Here is a 10,530-nt window from a genome sequence, read left to right on the forward strand (position 1 = left end):
CTCCAAAATCACCACTCCTCACTCCAAAAACACCAAAATCCTCATTCCAAAATCTCCACTCCAAAAACTCCAAAATCCTGTCTCCAAAAACTCCACTCCTCACTCCAAAAACTCCAAAATCCTCACTCCAAAAACTCCACTCCTCGCTCCAAAAACTCCAAAATCCTCACTCCAAAATCTCCACTCCAAAAACTCCAAAATCCTGACTTCAAAAAGTCCACTCCTCACACAAAAACTCCAAAATCCTCACACCAAAAGCTCCACTCCTCACTCCAAAAACTCCAATATCCTCACTCCAGAAACTCCAAAACCTTCACTCAAACAACTCCACTCCTCACTCCAAAAACTCATAAATCCTCACTCCAAAAACTCCACTCCTCGCTCCAAAACCATCAAAATCCTAACTCCAAAAACTACACTCCTCACGACAAAAATGCCAACATCCTCACCAAAAACTCCATCCTCACTGCAAAAACTCCAAAATCCTCGCTCCAAAAACTCCACTCCAAAAACTCCAAAATCCTCACTCCAAAAACTCCACTCGTCATTCCAAAAACTCCAAAATCCTCAGTCCAATAACTCCAAAATCCTCACTCCAAAAACTGCAAAATCCTCACTCCAAAAACTCCACTCCAAAAACTCCGAAATCCTCACTCCAAAACTCCACTCCTCTCTCCAAAATCTTGAGAACCCTCACTCCATTAACTCCACTCCAAAAACTCCAAAATCCTCACTCCAAAAACTCCACTCCTCACTCCAAAATCTCCAAAATCCTCACTGCAAAAACTCCATTCCTCACTCCAAAAACTCCAAAATTCTCACTCCAAAAACTCCACTCCCCACTCCAAAAACATTAAAATCCTCACTCCAAAAACTCCACTCCTCACTCCAAAAACTCCAAAATCCTCACTACAAAAACTCCACTCCGCACTCCAAAAACTCCAAAGCCCTCACTCCAAAAACTCCACTCTTCACTCCAAAAACTCCAAAATCCTCACTCCAAAAACTCCACTCCAAAAACTCCGAAATCCCTACTCCAAAAACTACACTCCTCATTCCAAAAACTCCAAAATCCTCACTCAAAAACTGCACTCCTCTCTCCCAAAAACATGAAAACCCTCACTCCATTAACTCCACTCCAAAAACTCCAAAATCCTCACTCCAAAAAAAACTCCACTCCTCACTCTAAAAACTCCAAAATCCTCACTGCAAAAACTCCACTCATCACTCCAAAAACTCTAAAATACTCACTCCAAAACTCCACTCCCCACTCCAAAAACATTAATATCTCACTCCAAAAACTCCACTCCTCACTCCAGAACTCCACTCCTCACTCCAAAAAATTCAAAATCCTCACTCCAAAAACTCCACTCCTCACTCCAAAATCTCCAAAATCCTCACTGCAAAAACTCCATTCCTCACTCCAAAAACTCCAAAATTCTCACTCCAAAAACTCCACTCCCCACTCCAAAAACATTAAAATCCTCACTCCAAAAACTCCACTCCTCACTCCAAAAACTCAAAATCCTCACTCCAAAAACTCCACTCTGCACTCCCAAAAACTCCAAAATCCTCACTCCAAAAACTCCACTCAGCACTCCAAAAATCCAAAATCCTCACTCCAAAAACTCCACTCTGCACTCCAAAAAATCCAAAATCCTCACTCCAAAAACTCCAAAATCCTCACTCCAAAAACGCCACTGCTCACTTCAAAATCTCCAAAATCCTCACTCCAAAAATTGCAAAATCCTCACTCCAAAATCACCACTCCTCACTCCAAAAACACCAAAATCCTCATTCCAAAATCTCCACTCCAAAAACTCCAAAATCCTGTCTCCAAAAACTCCACTCCTCACTCCAAAAACTCCAAAATCCTCACTCCAAAAACTCCACTCCTCGCTCCAAAAACTCCAAAATCCTCACTCCAAAATCTCCACTCCAAAAACTCCAAAATCCTGACTTCAAAAAGTCCACTCCTCACACCAAAAACTCCAAAATCCTCACACCAAAAGCTCCACTCCTCACTCCAAAAACTCCAATATCCTCACTCCAGAAACTCCAAAACCTTCACTCAAACAACTCCACTCCTCACTCCAAAAACTCATAAATCCTCACTCCAAAAACTCCACTCCTCGCTCAAAACCATCAAAATCCTAACTCCAAAAACTACACTCCTCACGACAAAAATGCCAACATCCTCACCAAAAACTCCATCCTCACTGCAAAAACTCCAAAATCCTCGCTCCAAAAACTCCACTCCAAAAACTCCAAAATCCTCACTCCAAAAACTCCACTCGTCATTCCAAAAACTCCAAAATCCTCACTCCAAAAACTCCACTCCAAAAACTCCGAAAACCTCACTCCAAAACTCCACTCCTCTCTCCAAAATCTTGAGAACCCTCACTCCATTAACTCCACTCCAAAAACTCCAAAATCCTCACTCCAAAAACTCCACTCCTCACTCCAAAATCTCCAAAATCCTCACTGCAAAAACTCCATTCCTCACTCCAAAAACTCCAAAATTCTCACTCCAAAAACTCCACTCCCCACTCCAAAAACATTAAAATCCTCACTCCAAAAACTCCACTCCTCACTCCAAAAACTCCAAAATCCTCACGACAAAAACTCCACTCCGCACTCCAAAAACTCCAAAGCCCTCACTCCAAAAACTCCACTCTTCACTCCAAGAACTCCAAAATCATCACTCCAAAACTCCACTCCTCACTCCACAAACTCCAAAATCCTCACTCCAAAAACTCCACTCGTCACTCCAATAACTCCAAAATCCTCACTCCAAAAACTCCACTCCAAAATTCTCACTCCAAAAACTCCACTCCTCGCTCCAAAACCTTCAAAATCCTAACTCCAAAAACTCGACTCCTCACTACAAAACTCCAAAATCCTCACCAAAAACTCCACCCCTCACTCCAAAAACTCCCAAATCCTCACTCCTAAAACGCAACTGCTCGCTCAAAAAACTCCAAAATCCTCACTCCAAAAACTCCACTCCTCACTCCATAAACTCAAAAATCCTCACTCCTAAAACTCCAAAATCCTCACTCCAAAAACTCCATAATCCTCACTCCAAAATCTCCAATCCTCACTCCAAAAGCTCCAAAATCCTCACTCCAAAACCTCCGCTCCTCACTCCAAAAACTCCAAAATCCTCACTCCAAAAACACCACTCCAAAAATTCCAGAATCCTCACTTCAAAAACTCCACTCCTCACTCCAAAAACTCCAAAATCCTCACTCCAAAAACTCCACTCCTCACTCCAAAATCTCCTATATACTCACTGCAGAAACTCCACTCCTCACTCCAAAAACTCCTATATCCTCACTGCAAAAACTCCACTCCTCACTCCAAAAACTCCAAAATCCTCACTCCAAAAACTCCACTCTGCACTCCAAAAAATCCAAAATCCTCACTTCAAAATCTCCAAAATCCTCACTCCAAGACCTCCGCTCCTCACTCCAAAAATTGCAAAATCCTCACTCCAAAATCACCACTCCTCGCTCCAAAAACACCAAAAACCTCATTCCAAAATCTCCACTCCAAAAACTCCAAAATCCTGACTCCAAAAACTCCACTCCTCACTTCAAAAACTCCAAAACCTTTCAACAAAAACTCCACTCCTCGCTCCAAAAACTCCAAAATCCTCACTCCAAAATCTCCACTCCAAAAACTCCAAAATCCTGACTTCAAAAACTCCACTCCTCACACCAAAAACTCCAAAATCCTCACACCAAATGCTCCAGTCCTCACTCCAAAAACTCCAATATCCTCACTCCAGAAACTCCAAAACCTTCACTCGAACAACTCCACTCCTCACTCCAAAAACTCCACTCCTCGCTCCAAACCATCAAAATCCTAACTCCAAAAACTACACTCCTCACTAGAAAAACGCCAACATCCTCACCAAAAACTCCACCCCTCACTGCAAAATCTCCAAAATCCTCACTCCAAAAACTCCACTCCAAAAACTCCAAAATCCTCATTCCAAAAACTCCACTCGTCATTCCAAAAACTCCAAAATTATCAGTCCAATAACTCCAAAATCCTCACTCCAAAAGCTGCAAAATCCTCACTCCAAAAACTCCACTCCAAAAACTCCGAAATCCTCACTCCAAAACTCCACTCCTCTCTCCAAAATCTTGAGAACCCTCACTCCATTAACTCCACTCCAAAAACTCATAAATCCTCACTCCAAAAACTCCACTCCTCGCTCCAAAACCATCAAAATCCTAACTCCAAAAACTACACTCCTCACTACAAAAACGCCAACATCCTCACCAAAAACTCCATCCTCACTGCAAAAACTCCAAAATCCTCGCTCCAAAAACTCCACTCCAAAAACTCCAAAATCCTCACTCCAAAAACTCCACTCGTCACTCCAAAAACTCCAAAATCCTTAGTCCAATAACTCCAAAATCCTCACTCCAAAAACTGCAAAATCCTCACTCCAAAAACTCGAAATCCTCACTCCAAAACTCCTCACTCTCTCTCCAAAATCTTGAGAACCTCACTCCATTAACTCCACTCCAAAAACTCCAAAATCCTCACTCCAAAAACTCCACTCCTCACTCCAAAATCTCCAAAATCCTCACTGCAAAAACTCCATTCCTCACTCCAAAAACTCCAAAATTCTCACTCCAAAAACTCCACTCCCCACTCCAAAAACATTGAAATCCTCACTCCAAAAACTCCACTCCTCACTCCAAAAACTCCAAAACCCTCACTACAAAAACTCCACTCCGCACTCCAAAAACTCCAAAGTCCTCACTCCAAAAACTCCACTCTTCACTCCAAGAACTCCAAAATCATCACTCCAAAAACTCCACTCCTCACTCCACAAAGTCCAAAATCCTCATTCCAAAAACTCCACTCGTCACTCCAATAACTCCAAAATCCTCACTCCAAAAACTCCACTCCAAAATTCTCACTCCAAAAACTCCACTCCTCGCTCCAAAACCTTCAAAATCCTAACTCCAAAAACTCGACTCCTCACTACAAAACTCCAAAATCCTCACCAAAAACTCCACCCCTCACTCCAAAAACTCCAAAATCCTCACTCCAAAAACTCCACTCCTCACTCCAAAAACTCCATAATCCTCACTCCAAAAACTCCAAAATCCACACTCGAAAACCTCCACACCAAAAACTCCCAAATCCTCACTCCTAAAACGCCACTGCTCACTTCAAAAAACTCCAAAATCCTCACTCCAAAAACTCCACTCCTCACTCCAAAAACTCCAAAATCCTCACTCCAAAAACTCCAAAATCCTCACTCCAAAAACTCCAAAACCTTCACTCGAACAACTCCACTCCTCACTCAAAAAACTCCAAAATCCTCACTCCAAAAACTCCACTCCAAAAATTCCAGAATCTTCACTCCAGAAACTCCACTCCTCACTCCAAAAACTCCAAAATCCTCACTCCAAAAACTCCACTCCTCGCTCCAAAAACTCCAAAATCCTCACTCCAAAATCTCGACTCCAAAAACTCCAAAATACCCACTCCAAAAACTCCACTCCTCATTCCAAAAACTCCAAAATCCTCACTCCAAAAGCTCCACTCCTCACTCCAAAAACTCCAATATCCTCACTCCGGAAACTCCAAAATCCTCACTCGAAAAACTCCACTCCTCACTCCAAAAACTCCAAAATCCTCACTCCAAAAACTCCACTCCTCACTCCACAAACTCCAAAATCCTCACTCCAAAAACTCCACTCGTCACTCCAATAACTCCAAAATCCTCACTCCAAAAACTCCACTCCAAAATCCTCACTCCAAAAAATCCACTCCTCGCTCCAAAACCTTCAATATCCTAACTACAAAAACTCCACTCCTCACTACAAAAACTCCAAAATCCTCACCGAAAACTCCACCCCTCACTCCAAAAACTCCAAAATCCTCACTCCAAAAACACCACTCCAAAAATTCCAGAATCCTCACTTCAAAAACTCCACTCCTCACTCCAAAAACTCCAAAATCCTCACTCCAAAAACTCCACTCCTCACTCCAAAATCTCCTATATACTCACTGCAGAAACTCCACTCCTCACTCCAAAAACTCCTATATCCTCACTGCAAAAACTCCACTCCTCACTCCAAAAACTCCAAAATCCTCACTCCAAAAACTCCACTCGTCCCTCCAAAAACTCCAAAATCCTCAGTCCAATAACTCCAAAATCCTCACTCCAAAAGCTCCAAAATCCTCACTCCAAAAGCTGCACTCGTCACTCCAAAAACTCCAAAATCCTCAGTCCAATAACTCCAAAATCCTCACTCCAAAAACTGCATAATCCTCACTCCAAAAACTCCACTCCTCATTCCAAAAACTCCAAAATCCTCTCTCCAAAAAATTGAAAACTCTCACTCCATTAACTCCACTCCAAAAACTCCAAAATCCTCACTCCAAAACCTCCACTCCTCACTCTAAAATCTCTAAAATTCTGACTCCAAAAACTTCAATCCCCACTCCAAAATCTCTAAAATTCTCACTCGAAAAACTCCAAATCCCACTCCAAAAACTCCACTCCTCACTACAAAACTCCACTCCGCACTCCAAAAACTCCAAAATGCTCACACCAAAACCTCCGTTCCTCACTCCAAAAACTCCAAAATCCTCACTCCAAAAACTCCACTGATAGCTACAAAAACTCCAAAATCCTCACTACCAAAAACTCCACTCCAAAAATTCCAAAATCCTCACTCGAAAAACTCCACCCCTCACTCCAAAAACTCCAAAATCCTCACTCCAAAAACTCCACACCAAAAACTCCGAAATCCCTACTCCAAAAACTCCACTTCTCATTCCAAAACTCCAAAATCCTCACTCCAAAAACTCCACTCCAAAAACTCCGAAATCCATACTCCAAAAACTCCACTCCCCACTCCTAAAACTCCAAAATCCTCACTCCAAAAACCACTCCTCACTCTAAAAACTCCAAAATCCTCACTGCAAAAACTCCACTCATCACTCCAAAAACTCTAAAATTCTCACTCCAAAAACTCCACCCCACTCCAAAAACATTAATATCCTCACTCCAAAAACTTCACTCCTCACTCCAAAAAATCCAAAAACCTCACTTCAAAACTCCACTCCGCACTCCAAAAACTCCAAAATCCTCAGTCCAATATCTCCAACATCCTCACTCCAAAAACTCCAATCCTCATTCCAAAAACTCCAAAATCCTCACTCCAAAAACTCCACTCCTCTCTCCAATAACTCCAAAATCCTCACTCCAAAAACATCACTCCAAAATACTCACTCCAAAAACTCCACTCCTCGCTCCAAATCCTTCAAAATCCTAACTCCAAAAACTCCACTCCTCACTACAAAAGTACAAAATCCTCACCAAAAACTCCACACCTCACTCCAAAAACTCCAAAATCCTCACTCCAAAAACTCCACTCCTCACTCCAAAAACTCCAAAATCCTCAGTCCAATAACTCCAAAATCCTCATTCCAAAAACTGCAAAATCCTCACTCCAAAAACTCCACTCGTCATTCCAAAAACTCCAAAATCCTCAGTCCAATAACTCCAAAATCCTCACTCCAAAAACTCCAAAATCCTCACCCCAAAAACTGCACTCGTCACTCCAAAAACTCCAAAACCCTCAGACCAATAACTCCAAAATCCTCACTCCAAAAACTGCAAAATCCTCACTCCAAAAACTCCACTCCTCATTCCAAAAACTCCAAAATCCTCACACCAAAAACTCCACTCCTCTCTCCAAAAACTTGAAAAATCTCACTCCATTAACACCACTCCAAAAACTCCAAAATCCTCACTCCAAAAACTCCACTCGTCACTCCAATAACTCCAAAATCCTCACTCCAAAAACTCCACTCCAAAATTCTCACTCCAAAAACTCCAAAATCCTCACCAAAAACTCCACCCCTCACTCCAAAAACTCCAAAATCCTCACTCCAAAAACTCCACTCGTCCCTCCAAAAACTCCAAAATCCTCAGTCCAATAACTCCAAAATCCTCACTCCAAAAACTCCAAAATCCTCACTCCAAAAACTGCACTCGTCACTCCAAAAACTCCAAAATCCTCAGTCCAATAACTCCAAAATCCTCACTCCAAAAACTGCATAATCCTCACTCCAAAAACTCCACTCCTCATTCCAAAAACTCCAAAATCCTCTCTCCAAAAAATTGAAAACTCTCACTCCATTAACTCCACTCCAAAAACTCCAAAATCCTCACTCCAAAACCTCCACTCCTCACTCTAAAATCTCTAAAATTCTGACTCCAAAAACTTCAATCCCCACTCCAAAATCTCTAAAATTCTCACTCGAAAAACTCCAATCCCCACTCCAAAAACATTAATATCCTCACTCCAAAAACTCCACTCCTCACTCCAAAACTCCACTCCGCACTCCAAAAACTCCAAAATGCTCACACCAAAACCTCCGTTCCTCACTCCAAAAACTCCACTGATAGCTACAAAAACTCCAAAATCCTCACTACCAAAAACTCCACTCCAAAAATTCCAAAATCCTCACTCGAAAAACTCCACCCCTCACTCCAAAAACTCCAAAATCCTCACTCCAAAAACTCCACTCCAAAAACTCCGAAATCCCTACTCCAAAAACTCCACTTCTCATTCCAAAACTCCAATCCTCATTCCAAAAACTCCAAAATCCTCGCTCCAAAAACTCCACTCCTCTCTCCAATAACTCCAAAATCCTCACTCCAAAAACATCACTCCAAAATTCTCACTCCAAAAACTCCACTCCTCGCTCCAAAACCTTCAAAATCCTAACTCCAAAAACTCCACTCCTCACTACAAAAGTACAAAATCCTCACCAAAAACTCCACCCCACACTCCAAAAACTCCAAAATCCTCACTCCAAAAACTCCACTCCTCACTCCAAAAAACTGCAAAATCCTCAGTCCAATAACTCCAAAATCCTCATTCCAAAAACTGCAAAATCCTCACTCCAAAAACTCCACTCGTCATTCCAAAAACTCCAAAATCCTCAGTCCAATAACTCCAAAATCCTCACTCCAAAAACTCCAAAATCCTCACCCCAAAAACTGCACTCGTCACTCCAAAAACTCCAAAACCCTCAGACCAATAACTCCAAAATCCTCACTCCAAAAACTGCAAAATCCTCACTCCAAAAACTCCACTCCTCATTACAAAAACTCCAAAATCCTCACACCAAAAACTCCACTCCTCTCTCCAAAAACTTGAAAACTCTCACTCCATTAACTCCACTCCAAAAACTCCAAAATCCTCACTCCAAAAACTCCACTCCTCACTCCAAAATCTCTAAAATTCTCACTCCAAAAACTCCAATCCCCACTCCAAAAACATTAATATCCTCACTCCAAAAACTACACTCCACACTCAAAAACTCCACTCCTCACTCCAAAAAATCCAAAATCCTCACTCCAAAAACTTCACTTCGCACTCCTAACCTCCAAAGTCCTCACTCCAAAACTCCACTCATCACTCCAAAAACTCCAAAATGCTCACTCCAAAACCTCCATTCCTCACTCCAAATACTCCAAAATCCTCACTCCAAAATCCTGACTCCAAAAACTCCACTCATAGCTCCAAAAACTGCAAAATCCTCACTCCAAAAACTACACTTCAAAAATTCCAAAATCCTCACTCCATAAACTCCAACCTCACTCCAAAAACTCCAAAATCCTCACTCCAAAAACTCCACTCCAAAAACTCCGAAATCCCTACTCCAAAAACTACACTCCTCATTCCAAAAACTCCAAAATCCTCACTCCAAAAACTCCACTCCTCTCTCCAAAAACTTGAAAACCCTCACTCCATTAACTCCACTCCAAAAACTCCAAAATCCTCACTCCAAAAACTCCACTCCTCACTCTAAAAACTCCAAAATCCTCACTGCAAAAACTCCACTCATCACTCCAAAAACTCTAAAATACTCACTCCAAAACTCCACTCCCCACACCAGAAACATTAATATCTCACTCCAAAAACTCCACTCCTCACTCCAAAATCTCCAAAATCCTCACTGCAAAAACTCCATTCCTCACTCCAAAAACTCCAAAATTCTCACTCCAAAAACTCCACTCCCCACTCCAAAAACATTAAAATCCTCACTCCAAAAACTCCACTCCTCACTCCAAAAACTCCAAAATCCTCACACCAAAAACTCCACTCTGCACTCCAAAAACTCCAAAATCCTCACTCCAAAAACTCCACTCTGCACTCCAAAAAATCCCAAATCCTCGCTCCAAAACCATCAAAATCCTAACTCCAAAAACTACACTCCTCACAACAAAAACGCCAACATCCTCACCAAAAACTCCATCCTCACTGCAAAAACTCCAAAATCCTCGCTCCAAAAACTCCACTCCAAAAACTCCAAAAGCCTCACTCCAAAAACTCCACTCGTCATTCCAAAAACTCCAAAATCCTCAGTCCAATAACTCCAAAATCCTCACTCCAAAAACTGCAAAATCCTCACTCCAAAAACTCCACTCCAAAAACTCCGAAATCCTCACTCCAAAACTCCACTCCTCTCTCC

Source organism: Somniosus microcephalus, unplaced genomic scaffold (assembly GCF_052327205.1).
Source record: "Somniosus microcephalus isolate GS21.2 unplaced genomic scaffold, FLI_Smic_1.0 unresolved_chr5, whole genome shotgun sequence".
NCBI classification, from domain to species: Eukaryota; Metazoa; Chordata; class Chondrichthyes; order Squaliformes; family Somniosidae; genus Somniosus; species Somniosus microcephalus.